This window comes from Mobula hypostoma, chromosome 1 (assembly GCF_963921235.1).
Source record: "Mobula hypostoma chromosome 1, sMobHyp1.1, whole genome shotgun sequence".
NCBI classification, from domain to species: domain Eukaryota; kingdom Metazoa; phylum Chordata; class Chondrichthyes; order Myliobatiformes; family Myliobatidae; genus Mobula; species Mobula hypostoma.
The window spans coordinates 145,678,737-145,695,157 of record NC_086097.1 but is presented as its reverse complement, the minus strand read 5'-3'; the positions used below and the strand labels follow the sequence as shown (position 1 = coordinate 145,695,157).

The window sequence follows — 16,421 nt, the reverse complement described above, 5'->3', positions numbered from 1 at the left end:
CATATTACTAAGCGGAGGAAAAGAAACTAACAAGGATTCCCTCAGTAACTGTGAGTGCAATGTAGTCTTTGGGGTAACTGCAAGTCTGTGTCTTTGCTTTCGCTTAGCTCATGCTTGAGTGCTGGTAGCGGGTGCGCTTTTTTTTTGGCCAGTGTTGGAGGGATATTGTTGCTCGCTGCCGCTTACGTGCAGGAGGGAGGGGAGCCGGGGGGGTGGGGAACTTAGGGGTTCTAACATTTAACTGTCGTTCATTCTTTGGGGCATTCCTCTGTTTTCGTAGATGGTTGCGAAGAAAAAGCATTTCAGGATGTATATTGTATACATTTCTCTGACATTAAATGAACCTTTGAATCCTTTGATATTTTAAAAGGTATGATGAGGCGGTTAGCTATTGCTTAATGTGATCCTTCTGTAATTCGGCATTTTCACTAATCCGGCACTCCTCAGGTCCCAGTGGTGCCGGATTATAGAAGGTCGACCTGTGCAATGGTCTCCCCTGTGTCCAGTCCTCAGTCAGTTAGTCACCTGAAAATTAGCTTTTGCAGTACTTCATTCCCAGGAATTTGCCAAAATGGGCATCCTGCTGATGCCTCTGGAGGTGGAATAAATCCTTAAAACTTGTCTCTGAATTTCTCATTGTAGATACTGGCATTACTGTGAATGGTCATAATTTGGAGTTGTCTTCACAGGCTCTTCAGTTGTTCACCATTTAGGATAAAATGTATCAGCTTGGAATTTGGATCTAATTTATTTGTTCACTTGGTAGGCTCTTTTGTATGCTGTTTTCACCACTTGGAATATGTAAAACTGTTTGCACTGTTGGAATCTTAATTTTAGAAATTTTTGGCATGATTTACATCATTCCCTCATGCACACTCCCTTCACTCCATTACCAAGTCAGCAATTGGTTCGCTGACTTACTAATGGAGTGAAGAATGAAACAAATAGACAGTGGTGAAATATGCTTGAAAGTACTCATTGTACTATGCCTCTATGTATTCATCAACATTGAGAAATACCTATTAATTAGCCGTGGGAGAATGGTAAGTGATAACCGGGAGGCAATTTTTTTTTGCCTGTGTTTGACCTTGTACTACACAACTTCCATGGAGCTCTGGACGACCTCAAGATCAAATCCCTCCTTGCATTGGACTGTACTGCCACCTTTTTAAATGCTGGGAGCTCTTCCACTCATGGGGGAAAAAAATTGGAAATGAGGTGTATAGATTCAGAATGGAGAAATTGCCCTTTTAAGACACGGAGAAAAGTTTATCCTCTAAGAACTGTGACTCTTAGAAATTCTCTATCCCAGGAAATGTTGAAGCAACTTACAAGATGCTGGAGGAACTCAGTGGGTTAGGGAGCATTTGAGGAGGGAAATGGACAGTCAATATTTCAAATTGAGGGTCTTGCCCTGAAAGGTTGAATATTCAATCCCCCCCCCCCCCCACCACGGATGCTGCCTGGCCCAGTGAACTCCTCCAGCATCTTGTTTGTTGCTCTAGGATTCCGTTATCTGAATCTGTCTCTCCAGATTTTATTCTAAGAGTGAAGAGAAGGATGGGAAGCACTACAGGAAACTGAAATACCCTAAGTGACCTTTACCCCTACACCCACCCAATCATCTTTCTGGCTAATATACAGTATCTGGAAAATAAAACTTATAATCTCAGAGGAATGGATTGCAGTAACAGAGGGGCATCAGAACTGTTGTACCCTCTACTTTATAGAGATGAAGCTTATTTCAGCGCTCCAGCCTGAGGGGGTTCATGTCCACCACATGGACTGAATAGTGACATTGGATAAAGGCATTGACTCCATCATTAACTCAGTGTGGTGTATAATGTGGCAGTTCTGATTCAGTCCTGTTCCCCCAACCTGGAGCATCTGGTAGTCAAATGTCATTTGTTCTACCTGCTGAGGCAGCTCTCTACTGTCATCCTGGTAGTGGTGAACATGCCACCCTTAGCAAGTGTTAAGCTGGCACTGGAGGAGCTGTGCAAAGTGATCAATAGTCGTGAGACTGTGCACACTGATGCCTTCCCAATCATTGCGGGGGGGGGGGGGGTGCGGTGGATTTCAGGAAGGCCAATTTGAATTTGAAGAAAGTAGAGTAGAGGTTAGCGTAACGCTATTACAGCGTAGTTCAATTCCGCTGCTGTCTGTAAGGAGTTTGTACCTTTTCCCTGTGTCCCCTTCTCTGGTTTCCTCCTCCATTCAGTAGATCTACTGGTTAATAATTTGTCACATGGGTGTAATTAGGAGGCGTAGGCATGTTGGGCCAGAAGGGCTTGTTACTGTGCTGTATGTCAAAATAAAACAGTCTCTGACAAACTGTCTCCCAACGTGTCACCAGAGGAACCAACACACTCAATCAGCAATACCATCGAGAATGCTGTGCCTGAACTTGGGCAAGTCCAGTCCCCTGGCTGTATGCCCAGCATTTGGGCAGAGGTTGAAGATCACAGCACTATGTGGTACCAGTGGCGTGATACAGTGCCTGTAAGAAGTATTCACCCCCTTTGGAAGTTTTTTGTATTTTATTATTTTACAATATTGAATCACAGTGGATTTAATTTGGCTTTTTTTTTTGACATTGATTAACAGAAAAAGACTTTTCGTCTCAAAGTGAAAGCTGATCTCTACTAAGTGATCTAAATTAATTACAGATATAAAACACAAAATAATTGATTGCAGAAGCACTCACCTCTTTTTAAATATAAATTGTACTTTAATGAGAAAAAAACTCAACAGTCAAAATGAAAAATTAAAAAAAAAATGGGGGAAGGAGCCATGAATCAGAAGATACTGCCTCCTCTGACTGAACCCGGATACTTTCTTGCCTGACAGAACCCAGATGCCACCCCAAGGTGCATCTCACCTGGTAGCATGCAGACACTGTCTCGCCTGGCCTGGGCGGACCCCTAGGTCACAAAGACAAGAGCGGGGCAGTGCTGCCCCCCCACCCAGACACCATTGGCCTCTCCCACGTAGGCGCAGACCAAGCAACTTGCCGGGAGGGTGGGGGGTTGGGGGTGGCGGGGCGAGACGCTGCCCTTCCAGCTCAGTCAGGGTCAGGTGTCTGGTCTGGGTAATACTGGAGTGGCTGGTTCCATGAGGATAGCACTCACCTCTTTTGATATGACACACCATATCATTACTGCTGCACCCAATTGGTTTTAGCAGTCACATAATTAGTTAAATGGAGATCTCTTTTTGGAGACCTGTGTGCAGTCAAGGTGTTTCAACTGATTGTAGTAAAAATACACCTGTATCTGGAAGGTCCAACTGCTGGTGAGTCAGTAGTCTGGCAAAAACCACACTGTGAAGACAAAAGAACACTCCAAGCAACTCTGCAGAAAGGTTATTTTTTCAGGAGATGGATACAAGAAAATTTCCAAGTCACTGAATATCCCTGGAGTACAGTTAAGTCAATCATCAATGAAGGGAAAGAATATGGCACAGCTGTAAATCTGCATAGAGCAGGCAGTTCTCAAAAACTGAGTGACTGTGCAAGAAGGGGACTAATGAAATCTTGGCTAGCATTTGCCAGAAGGCATGTGGGAGAATCTGAAGTCAGCTGGAAGCAGGTTCTATGGTCTCATGAAACCAAAATTGAGATTTTTGGCCATCAGATTAAACGCTATGTTTGGCAAAAGCCAAACACCGCACATCATCAAAAATACACCGTCCCTACTGTGAAGCATGCTGGTGGCTGCATCATGCTGTGGGAAAGCTTCACTGCAGCAGGCCCTGGAAGGCTTGTGAAGATAGAGGGCAAAATGAATGCAGAAAAAAAACAGGGAATTCCTGGAGGAAAACCTGACGCAGTCTGCAAGAGAAATGTGACTTGGGAAAAGATTTGTTTTCCACTAAGCCAGTGACTCCAAGCATAAAGCCAAAGCAACACGGGAATGGCTTAAAAACAACAAAGTTAATGTCCTAGAGTGACCAAGTCAGAGTCCAAACCTCAATGCAATTGAGAATTTCTGGCTGGACTTGAAAAGGGCTGTTCACTCATGATCCCCACGCAATCTGACAGAGCTCGAGCAGTTTTGTAAAGAATGTGGAAAATTTGTCGTGTCCAGATGTGTAAAACTGATTGGAGACCTACCCACACAGACTCAAGGCTGTAATTGCTGCCAAAAGTGCATCTATTAAATACTGACTTGAAGTGGGTGAATAATTATGCTATTAGTTATTTTGTGTTTAATAATTGTAATACATTTAGACCATTTGTAGAAATTTGTTTTCACTTTGATACAAGAGTTTTTTCTGTTGACTAGTGTCAAAAAAGCCAAATTAAATCCACTCTGATTCAATGTTGTAGAACAATAAAACATGAAAACTTCCAAGTGTGTGAATACTATTTTTTTATATAGGCACTGTATAGTCAAGGGAAGGGGAGGAGTGTTTACAGGATTGCTTTGAATCAGTGAATGAACTGGACTGTATTTCAGGGATTCATTTTTGGATGTGAATGAATCTGCCACAGCAATCACTAACTTTGTCAAGACCTGTATGAACGAGTGTGTGCCTTGAAGAACACGCTCAGTTTTTCCAAACAAGAAACCCTGGATAAACCAGGAGATTTAGTCTACTGAAGGCTAGATCCGTGGTCCAGAATCTTACAAGAAGTCCGGGTACAACCTGCGGAAGACCATTATGAGACTGAAAAGGCAACTGTGAAATTTGAGACACAGTCAGATGCACAACAGCTGCGCAGGATTTTTGTGCCATTACTTCCAATAAAGCAAATCCTAACAGCATAAATTGACGAAGGGTCTCGGTCCGAAATGTCGACTGTACCTCTTCCTAGAGATGCTGCCTGGCCTGCTGCATTCACCAGCAACTTTTATGTGTGTTGCTTGAAATTCCAGCATCTGCAGATTTCCTTCTGTTTGCGAGTATAAATTGCAATGGTACAAACCCCATTTCCAGAAAAGTTGGGATATTTTCCAAAATGCAATAAAAACAAAAATCTGTGATATGTTAATTCATGTGAACCTTTGTTTAACTGACAAAAGTACAAAGAAAAGATTTTCAATAGTTTTACTGACCAGCTTAATTGTATTTTGTAAACATACAGAAATCTTGAATTTGATGGCTGCAACACACTCAACAAAAGTTGGGACAGAGTTAAAATAAGATTGAAAAGTGCACAGAATATTCAAGTAACACTGGTTTGGAGGACTCCCATTAAGCAGGCTAATTGGTAGCAGGTGAGGTATCATGACTGGGTATAAAAGTAGCATCCATCAAAGGCTCAGTCTTTGCAAGCAAGGATGGGTCATGGCTCACCCCTTCGTGCCAAAATTCGTAAGAGAATTGTTAGTCAGTTCAAAAGGAACATTTCTCAACACAAGATTGCAGAGAATTTAGGTCTTCCAACATCATATTGAAATAATATATTACATAATATTGTGAAAAGATTCAGAGAATTCGGAGACATCTCAGTGCGTAAAGGGCAAGGTTGGAAACCACTGTTGAATGTGTGCGATCTCCGAGCCCTCAGGTGGCACTGCTTAAGAAACCGTCATGCCACTGTGACAATTACAGCCACCTGGGCTTGGGAGTACTTCGGAAAACTATTGTCACTCAACACAGTCTGTCGCTGCATCCAGAAATGCAACTTGAAACTGTATTATGCAAGGAGGAAGCCATACATCAACTCTATGCAGAAACGCCGGCGAGTTCTCTGGGCCCGAGCTCATCTCAGATGGACCGAAAGACTGTGGAACCGTGTGCTGTGGTCAGGTGAGTCCACATTTCAGCTAGTTTTCGGAAAAAACGGGCGTCGAGTTCTCCGTGCCAAAGATGAAAACGACCATCCAGATTGTTATCAGCGAAAGGTGCAAAAGCCAGCATCTGTGATGGTATGGGGTGCATCAGTGCCCACGGCATGGGTGAGTTGCATGTATGTGAAGGTACCATTGACTCTGAGGCATATTAGGATTTTAGTGAGACATATGTTGCCATCAAGGCGACGTCTCTTCCCGGGACGTCCACGCTTATTTCAAGCAGGACAATGCCAGACCACATTCTGCACGGGCTACAGCAGCGTGGCTTTGTAGACACAGAGTGCGTGTGCTTGACTGGCCTGCTGCCAGTCCAGATCTATCTCCTATTGAAAATGTATGGCGCATCATGAAGAGGAGAATCAGACAACTGAGACCACGGACCGTTGAGCAGCTGAAGTCTTATATCAAGCAAGAATGGACAAAATTTCCAATTGCAAATCTACTACAATTAGTATCCTCAGTTCCAAAACGATTAAAAAGTATTATTAAAAGGAAAGGTGATATAACACAATGGTAAACGTGCCTCTGTCCCAACTTTTGTTGAGAGTGTTGCAGCCATCAAGTTCTAAATTTGTGTATGTTTACAAAATACAATTAAGTTGGTCAGTAAAACTATTGAAAATCTTTTCTTTGTACTTTTATCAGTTAAATAAAGGTTCACGTGAATTAACATATCACAGATTTTTGTTTTTATTGCATTTTGGAAAATATCCCAACTTTTCTGGAAATGGGGTTTGTACTTCGCTCATGAATGTACCCAATGCTTTTTATGCATCTTTTGTAAGGGAGAGTAACACTACATCTATGTGAATCGCCATAGCATCTCATGACCCTGTGATCTCTGTTTTGGAGGCTGAAGTCAAGAGGGTGTAACTTTGCAAGGCATTTGCCTTGACAGTGTACCTGGCTGTATACTGAAAATGTGCTGACTGGCTGCAGTGTTCAAAAACATCTATAACCTCTTGAGGTTCCCATCTTCCTCTGCTCTCCAAAAAGGACAGAGTGAGCTGCTTCAATAACTGGTCTGGTAGCATTCACATCTACCATAATGAAGTGTTTTGAGAGGCTGGTTTTGGCTAGAATCAACTCCTGCCTGAGAGAGGACCTGGGCCTACTGTAGCAAGTCTACAACAGACGCTATCGCTCTGGCTCTTTACTCTGCAGCACCTGGACGTCAGCAAAATTGACTCTGGCTCAGTATTCAATACTGTCATCACCTCAGTATTAATTGCCAAGCTTCAAGCTTCCCTCTGGAACTGGATCCCTGACATCTTCATCCAAAACCATAGTATAAATTAGAAATAGAAACCATAGAAAAACTACAGCACAGAAACAGGCCTTTTGGCCCTTCTTGGCTGTGCCGAACCATTTTCTGCCTAGTCCCACTGACCTGCACCCGGACCATATAGAAACCATAGAAAAACTACAGCACAGAAACAGGCCTTTATTGATGATAACATGCCCCTTGATCAATACAGGGGCACCTCTGCTGTATGCTCGTAACTGTGTGGCTAAGCACAGCTCAAATGCCATTTATAATTTTGTAAATGTTGGTAAAATCTCAAATGGCAATGAGGAGGCATGCAGCAGTGAGATCAACTGGTTGAGTGATGTTGCGTTAACATTCTCACATTCAATGTCAGCAAGACCAGGGAATTGATTATGGACTTCTGGAAGGGGAAGTCAGAAGAGGAGGAGTTGAGTTACTGTAAAGGTGAGCAGCTTTGAGTTCCTGGTCATCAACAACTCAGAGGTTCTGTCCTGGACCCAGCACATGGAGAGACTGCCTGCAAGTCTACTTCATTAGGAATTTGAGGAAACTTGATATGTCACCAAAGATGTTTACGAAGTTCTATGGATGTACTGTGGAGAGCAATCGGACTGGTTGTGTCACAGACTGGTATGGAGGCTGCAACGCACAGGATTGCAGGAGACTGCGGAGAGTTGTAGACTCTTTCAACTCCATCACAGGCACAACCCTTCCCATCATTGAGGACATCAGAAGGTGGCACTCATCATTAAGGGCCTTCAGCATATTGCACATGCTCTCCTCTCATTGCAGGAGCCTAAAGACCCAAACTCAACACTTTAGGAACAGCTTCTTCCCCTTCACCATCAGATTTCAGAACTGTCCATGAACACTACTACTTTTGCACTATATATTTTTTTATTGAAACGTCATATTTTTCATGTCTTGCACTGAACTGCTGCCACAATGGTATGGCATATATCAGTGATAATTATTCTGATTTGGGATGGCTGTGGGAAACGAGCAAGAAATTGAAAGCATTCTTGTGTACTGACTCCATACCTTGATGAAGTGTTTAAAATCCAAAAACATACCTGTCTTTAAGTAGTGATTCTGCCTCAAGGTTCTCTGCCCCTTGGGTGAATCTTTATATCTTCATATTTCAATTGCTTGATGGCTGATGACTCAATTTGAGATCGAGTCTTTGGGGAGATGTTTTTAATATTTATTCTCTCCAGTTCTGTAAAATTTCCTATTTTTCAGTGCAGTCATGGCATTCTTCTAAGTGTTCGAGGAATCTTGACTGGGTGGATAGAAAGAAGATGTTTAGTGTTGTGAGAGATTCTAGAGTTAGGGTCATAGACAGCAACTGGGAGGTTCCCAATTAAGACTGAGTCTACTGGGTCTTTGAAACAATTTTTTCTAGAATAGTGGCAGAAGCAGTATTTGACTGTTCTTAAAGCAGAGTTGGATAGCTTCTTCAGACGACAGAAGTCTGAAAGATTTCCAAAGGCAGGTTGGAATGCAAAATGAATTTGCAATTACATCAGCCAAGGGTTTGCTGGTCACTGAGCTTGTTGCTTTAGGGCGATCTCTGGGGGAGAAAGGGAGAGCGAGACTGACCATAGGATCTGAGCACTCAGTCAACTCGTGGAACAGATTCTGCTAGTATGCAGCAATTGCACATTTGCCAACAAGATTCTGGGTAGAGGGGGCCTCATTCCTCTGTATTTCAGCATGGCTTGGAGACCCTTTCTCTCCTGCCTCACATTTGGCAATGGCGATGAACCATTGTCCACTTAAAGGTGCCATAACCGCCTGGTCCGCAGAGTCCTTTAGACGATCGTAAAATCTGCAGATCGTTAAGTTGATTTAAAAGTACATTGTTTAGTGGGAAATTACATGCTGCAGATTGCAGTGAAATTCGAAAGAGATATATTTAAAAGTTTATTTAGAAGCATTGTCCGCAGCCCACAGAACATTGTTGTGGTTCACCAGTGCCGCCTTAGTCTGGTGACCAAGAAAGTTCCAAGAGGTCCAGATATTATCTCCAGAAAGCCATCTCATAGGTGAAATGTTAATTCCAGACTGAACTTGAATCAGCGAAAGGTGCTTGACAGTTATGGCAGGGCTTGACTACTATATCCTCTTACAAAGTTAAATCAAGTGACATAGGCAGCAGCAAGGCTTAGCTTCTAGATGAGCTCATTGCGTTCTATGCTTACTTTGATAGTTAAAACATGGAGGAACCCTGATGATCCTATGAGTTCAGTCTCTGGGGCTGATGTCCCAACCTTCAGGAGGGTGAACCCACAAAAAGCATCCAGCCCAGATAGGGTACTTGGCCAAGTGCTAAAGACCTGTGCTGATTAACTGGCTGGAGCGTTCACTGAGATCTTTAACTACTCGCTTTGCAGTGTGTGGTATCCATCTGCTTCAAGCAGGCCTCAATTACACAGGTGCCCAAGAAGAGCGTAGTGACTATTGCCCAGTAGCACTTACATCCACAGCGATGAAGTGTTTTGAGAGGTTGGTGATGAAACATATCAACTCCTGGCTGAGAAGCAACTTAGATCTGCTTCAATTTGCTTGCCAGCGCAAGAGGTCCACTCAGATAGTCATAGTCATACTTTATTGATCCCGGGGAAATTGGTTTTCGTTACAGTTGCACCATAAATAATAGTAATAAAACCATAAATAGTTAAATAGTAATATGTAAATTATGCCAGGAAGTAAGTCCAGGACCAGCCTATTGGCTCAGGATGTCTGACCCTCCAAGGGAGGAGTTGTAAAGTTTGGCCACAGGCAGGAATGACTTCCTATGACGCTCTGTGTTGCATCTCGGTAGAATGAGTCTCTGGCTGAATGTACTCCTGTGCCCAACCAGTACATTATGTAGTGGATGGGAGACATTGTCCAAGATGGCATGCAACTTGGACGGCATCCTCTTTTCAGACACCACTGTCAGAGAGTCCAGTTCCATCCCCACAACATCACTGGCCTTACGAATGAGTTTGTTGATTCTGTTGGTGTCTGCTATCCTCAGCCTGCTGCCCCAGCACACAACAGCAAACATGATTGCACTGGCCACCACAGACTCGTAGAACATCCTCAGCATCATCCGGCAGATGTTAAAGGACCTCAGTCTCCTCAGGAAATAGAGACGGCTCTGACCCTTCTTGTAGATGGCCTCAGTGTTCTTTGACCAGTCCAGTTGATTGTCAATTTGTATCCCCAGGTATTTGTAATCCTCCACCATGTCCACACTGACCCCCTGGATGGAAACAGGGGTCACTGGTACCTTAGCCCGCCTCAGGCCTACCACCAGCTCCTTAGTCTTTTTCACATTAAGCTGCAGATAATTCTGCTCACACCATGTGACAAAGTTTCCTACCGTAGCCCTGTACTCAGCCTCATCTCCCTTGCTGATGCATCCAACTATGGCAGAGTCATCAGAAAACTTCTGAAGATGATAAGACTCTGTGCAGTAGTTGAAGTCCGAGGTGTAAATGGTGAAGAGGAAGGGAGACAAGACAATCCCCTGTGGAGCCCCAGTGCTGCTGATCACTCTGTCGGACCCACACTGTTGCAAGCACACGTACTGTGGTCTGCCAGTCAGGTAATCAAGAACCCATGACACCAGGAAAGCATCCACCTGCATCGCTGTCAGCTTCTCCCCCAGCAAAGCAGGGCCGATGGTGTTGAACGCACTGGAGAAGTCAAAAAACATGACCCTCACAGTGCTTGCTGGCTTGTCCAGGTGGGCGTAGACATGGCTCAGCAGGTAGACAATGGCATCCTCAACTCCTAGTCGGGATTGGTAGGTGAACTGGAGGGGGATCTCTGTGTGGCCTGACCATAGGCCGGAGCAGCTCCAGAACAAGTCTCTCCAGGGTCTTCATGATGTGGGAGGTCAATGCCACCAGTCTGTAGTCATTGAGGCTGCTGGGGCGCGGCGTCTTCGGCACAGGGACGAGGCGGGACGTCCTCCACAGCACAGGAACCCTCCGGAGCCTCAGGCTCAGGTTGAAGACATGGCAAAGTACTCCATATAGCTGAGGGGCACAGGCTAAGATGCCACCTTATTGGCTCTTCATTTAACCCTGGAACACCTTGTCAGCAAAGATGCCTACATCATGATACTCTTTATCGACTAAAGCTCAGCATTCAATACCACCATCCCCTCAGAACTAATCAATAGACTCCAAGACTTTGGTCTCAATACCTGCCTATGCAATTGGATTTCCTCGCTTGCAGACCTCAGTCAGTTCGGATTGGCAACAACATCTCCACAACCTCCATCGATACAGGTACACTACCAAAGCTGTGTGCTTAGTCCCCTGCTCTTTACACTTTACACTTCATGACTATGTGGCTAAACACAGCTCCAATGCCATAGTCAAGTTTGCTGAAGACACCACTGTCATGAGCTGAATCAAAGGTGGTGGTGATGAATCAGCATATAGGAGGGAATCTGCCCTAACAACAACCTTTACTCAATGTCAGCAAGACCAAGCTGATTATTGACTTGGTACTTTGAGCTTTGATTTTTGTAGCAAGTATTGATGATGCAGACTTTAATGTGTGATAATGTTCTGAAAATAATTTAAAAATTATGTTTGGTTGGCGACGGGACAGAAAGTTTGCAGACTGCATTGAAAAATATAATATGTTCATACATCCTTTAAGGTTGTGGGGCAGGTTAATAATCTGATTTAAAACATAGGTGGGATGTTTTCCTTTACTCTCTAATGAGATCGGAGAGGATTTGCTAAAACTGTAAATAATACCAGTTTGATCGCAGCTTATTGTATAGGATTCTGATTAACATGATAGGAAATTTGATTGCATTAAAATTGTTCAATAAGAATTGGAAATAGTGGAAAAAGGAAAGATTGTTTGCATTGGGGCCTTAACAGAGTAAATAAAGTAGTATTGTTTTCTTCAGCAGAGATACTAAAGACCAAAGTACATTGATTTAAAGCAACTGGAAAAATTAGAGGGGTAATGAGATTTTTTAAATCCTGAAGTTTGTAGGAATTATAGATTCATTGTCAGAAAGAGTAGTAGAGATAGAAACAATTCAGTAGATACTTGGAAATGGATTTGTAGAACTGTCTTTGATTTCCATAGGGCGGAAAGGGCCTGTTCCATGCTGTATGTCTGAATAAATGGATAACCATGGTGGTACACTTTGAGTACCCCTTATCCAAAATACTTGGGGCTGGAACTGTTTCAGATTTTGGATTGTTTTGGATTATGGAATATATAATAAGATAGCTTGGGACTGGCATCATTTCCAACTCTGAAACTACAGGTTTCCCCCGCCATCCGAAGGTAGAGCGTTCCTATGAAACAGTTTGTAAGCCGAAATGTCGTAAGTGAAGAAGCAATTACCATTTATTTATATGGGAAAATTTTGTGAGCGTTCGCAGACCCAAAAATAACCTACCAAATCATGCCAAGTAACACATAAAACCTAAAACAACAGTAACATATAGTAAAAGCAGGAATGATATGGTAAATACACAGCCTATATAAAGTAGAAATGCTTTTCCACAATCATTACTGCACTGTTCTCCGTACCAAAAATCTCACGCAAGCGCCGTCGGCAGAAAATCTCATGCAAGCACTGTTGGCAAAAACACAGCGCAAGCGCTCTCCAGTAAGCTTTAAGCTATGAAGCTGCCAAATCATACCAAATAACACGTAAAAATACACAGCTGATATAAAGTAGAAATAATGTATGTACAGTGTAGTATCATTTACCGGAATTGGTTCAGTGCCGAGCACACTTATGATGGTGTGTTAGACTGGGTTGTCGCAGGTTGGGGTGGTGCAGTGGCCCCCACCCTCCAGGCCGCCGAGCGATTATATTGCCACGAAGCATGCAGCGGTAGCCGGGAGGCGCACAGCACATCTTTAAGAAAAAAGCCGAAACAAACATGCTAATTAATTGGGTGCCGCCCGGCACGTAATTGTTGGCCCAGATCAGTGCCGATTTCCGATTGCGTTGTCTCTGATCTGGGCCAACAATTACGTGTCGGGCGGCACCTAATTAATTAGCATATTTATTTTGGCTTTTTTCTTAAAGATGTGCTGTGTGCCTCCTGGCTACTGCTGCATTCTCTGCGAATCGGTGTCTGTCCGTGGCTTGGGGGTTGGGGTGGTGGGACACTGGGGTGTCATCTCGTCTGTTTCCATTAGGGCAGGTGGCTCATCTTCTCCTGTGACTGCCCACCTCGATGTCGAAGGTCTAGGTTCGCGTCTGCTGTGGTGTGGCTGATATGGAAGGCTTGCTTGACTGCTGTGCCCCACGCATTTTTCTATCACACAGTTCTTTGTAAGGACTCAAACCATCTTGCAAATATCCCCTAAACCTACGTACCCTTTCAAAATTAAAGTCGTACTTTATCTTTGCAGCGAAAATCTCACACAGTTGCTTCACGTTCAGTTCGCTGTTGCATTCGGTTTCGATTGTTATCCTTTTTTCTTCCAATTGCTTCAGTTCTTCATCTATCAGATCTTGGTCATGGGATGCCAAAACCTCTTCAACATCATCTTCGTCAGCTTCCACAAGCCAAACTCACTTTGCCCTTGCTTCATTCATCATGATCAAAACGCTTAATTATGTCTAATTTTACGCTAAGTGTAGCACTTAGGAGCTCTTTTAGGCTCTTCTGATACCATAGAACTCGTCTTGCAAACAGCTGCTCACAGAGACATGGTTAAGCAATGCCGGCGAGAATGCAGTTCCGAATCCTGGGAGAGCGGCTACTCGAGGCGCGCGCTGCCTTTTATCGCGCTCTGCTTTTTTTTCGTAACAGTGAAAACACATTCTGAAAGCGAAAACAGGGTACTAATGTAGGTCTTTCGTAACAGTGAGGTTTTGTAAAGCGAACGTTCGAAAAGCGGGGGACACCTGTATACGCTACCAGTAAGCAGTTTTTGTCTTGATGTATATAGGGTAACAAAAGCAGCACTTGTATTTGTATTTTACTTTTTGTTGGGTTTTATTTAAGGTGTAAAAAGTAGCATTATAGACTTGTTCTGGTGTTAACTTTTCAGCAGTGATGATCTTTTCAAACTCATCAATGAATTTCTCTGCAGCTTCGTGATCAGCAGATGCTTTATCTTGAAAAAAGAATTTGGATCTTTAAAAATTTAATGCCATGCTTTTTTCTTAAATTTCTGCAATCGGCCTGCTGCATATTCACGATTACCTTCAATTTCTTGTTTGTCATGAAGATCTTTTGCTTGTTTTATGGTCAGCATACTGTTAAATGGCATAAATTCACTCAGACACTGAATCCACTCTTTCAACACACGATTGAGATCTTAATTTTTCGCTTCATGCAAAGTTATTTTTCTATTTTTGATTAACTTCTGTTCGTTACATTTGTGAGGTCACTTCTCAGAACCGTGATGCACAGACTTGCCCATCAACTGAGAACCTTTCCAATGTCTTGTGAAGTTTTCCATTTGTGACGTGTCTGCGCTCAAAAGAAAATTATTGGGTTTCATAGGTTTTTGGATAAGGGGTACTCAGCCTGTATTAGGATGCATAGCTTTATTCCAGCAGCTCAAACATAATTTAGATATCCTTCTAAATCTTCAAATTTCTATGATCTTGTTCTTGGTGTTCAGATGACCAAGAACAAAGAAGCCGTTCCTTTTCGTGCCTTGTGGCACATCGGGTACCATTTTTGCTGTTTCTGTAGCATTTGACCTTTTTACGAGGTTGAGTCGCTAGCTTGACGCCTAACCCAGCACGATAGAAACCGTGCAAGGGACTCAAACTCATGACCATTGACCTCGAAGGCCTTTGCTGATGTCACTACACCACCAGCCGGCTAAAGTCGCAGTAGAGGGCAATGTTAACAGTTGGAACAAATTACAATAATCTGGCAGAAAGTGCTTGAAGATATCTTTGTGACTCATTTCTTGCTTAGTGATTTTGATTTTGGCCAAGTGAGACAGTTCACACCCGTAACTATTCACGTTTGCGTTCCTACCTAATGCTTAGCAGATGTTAAATCTCTGAGCTGATGAACAGTCAGGTGTAATTAGGACTAATGAGACTTTGGAAAAGTGGCTGTTCAATCTTTGATAACTGCAATTGTGTTTAAGGGTAAGCTGCATGATTTATAATGCATGCTACTTAAATATGCAGGCTGTCCTGGGTTACAAGTACACATATGAGCAAGATGACTTAGGAATTTTTAACTTTAAAAATCTCTGATAAATTTTTAGGCATCTTTTTGAAGTTAGCTAAGCTTCCCTTACATTATAGCAGAGCCTCACAGGTGAATGTGGGGCAAATAGTGACTTGGAGTTTGGTTTGACCCTGACTCTACAGCTGCTGTATCCTGCTGAGGCAGTATATCTGCAGTGGGAATAAGTGATCCAGCCCACAGTTTCATGGATGTCTAATGTGAATGAATGAAACGATGATTTCATAGGACAAAATTACAAAAAAAAGTAGATATTCTTTAAAACAGACCGAAATGGTGTAGGCTGAAGCTACAGCTTATTATGCCTACACCTCTTACTTATACAACAACATATTTGGCTTCAATCATCACATCAAAACAAAAAATTTCATAATCTTTTAACACAAAATCCAGTTCTAAGTATCACTTATTTACATTACTCCCATTCATTTTAAATCATGTATTTTATATTTGTTCACTATTTTTAAATAATTTTTTAAACTTGTTAATTATGGTGCATGTTTTTAGATTCTCACTACAACTGTTCCATAGATTCACCCCTCTGACTGAAATACAATAATTTTTTACATTTGTTCTTATCTTTTGTTTTTGAAATATACATGTTCCTCTCAAATCATGTTGACTTTCTCTCATTTTAAACAACCTTTGGATACTTTGGTAGCTGTCCAGTTTTATTTACTTTATACATAATATGGGGGTGGATTTGTGAGTCTCTGTGGTGTTGTAGGCACTCTTTATTAGGGTCATGTTGGGCTTTCCCCTTGACATTTAGGAGACGGGCAGGAAGGATGGGGATAGTTTTTATGGCTTTTACAGGGCTGCAGGCATCCACTGTCAGGTGGGAATGGGGCATTTCCCTGTGCCTTCTCTCCCCAACCCCTGAGTTGCGAGAATTGGGTGCTGGTTTGAGTCCCGCTGAGTTGGGAGCACTGAGCAGACTCACTGACTTGTTATGGAGTCGGTAAGACTGACTGGCAGCTGCTTTTCCCATTCCTGCATGCTGTCCTGTGACAGGGTGATGTGATCCTCTCCCATTCTGTTTTTGTTCATTTCTACTTATGAAAAATTTGGTTAATTTCAGTTCTCAGGAACAGAACAGTTTCATAACCCGGGAACTACTTGTAATCCAACAATAGG

The 16,421-nt window shown here is 42.8% G+C and overlaps 1 protein-coding gene across 3 annotated transcripts in view; it reads left to right on the top strand.

Moving 5' to 3' along the window:
• ptpn23a (protein tyrosine phosphatase, non-receptor type 23, a) overlaps nucleotides 1–16,421 on the top strand; it is a 98,115-nt gene that overhangs the window by 17,828 nt on the left and 63,866 nt on the right. The gene's annotated exons all lie outside the window — the stretch shown is intronic.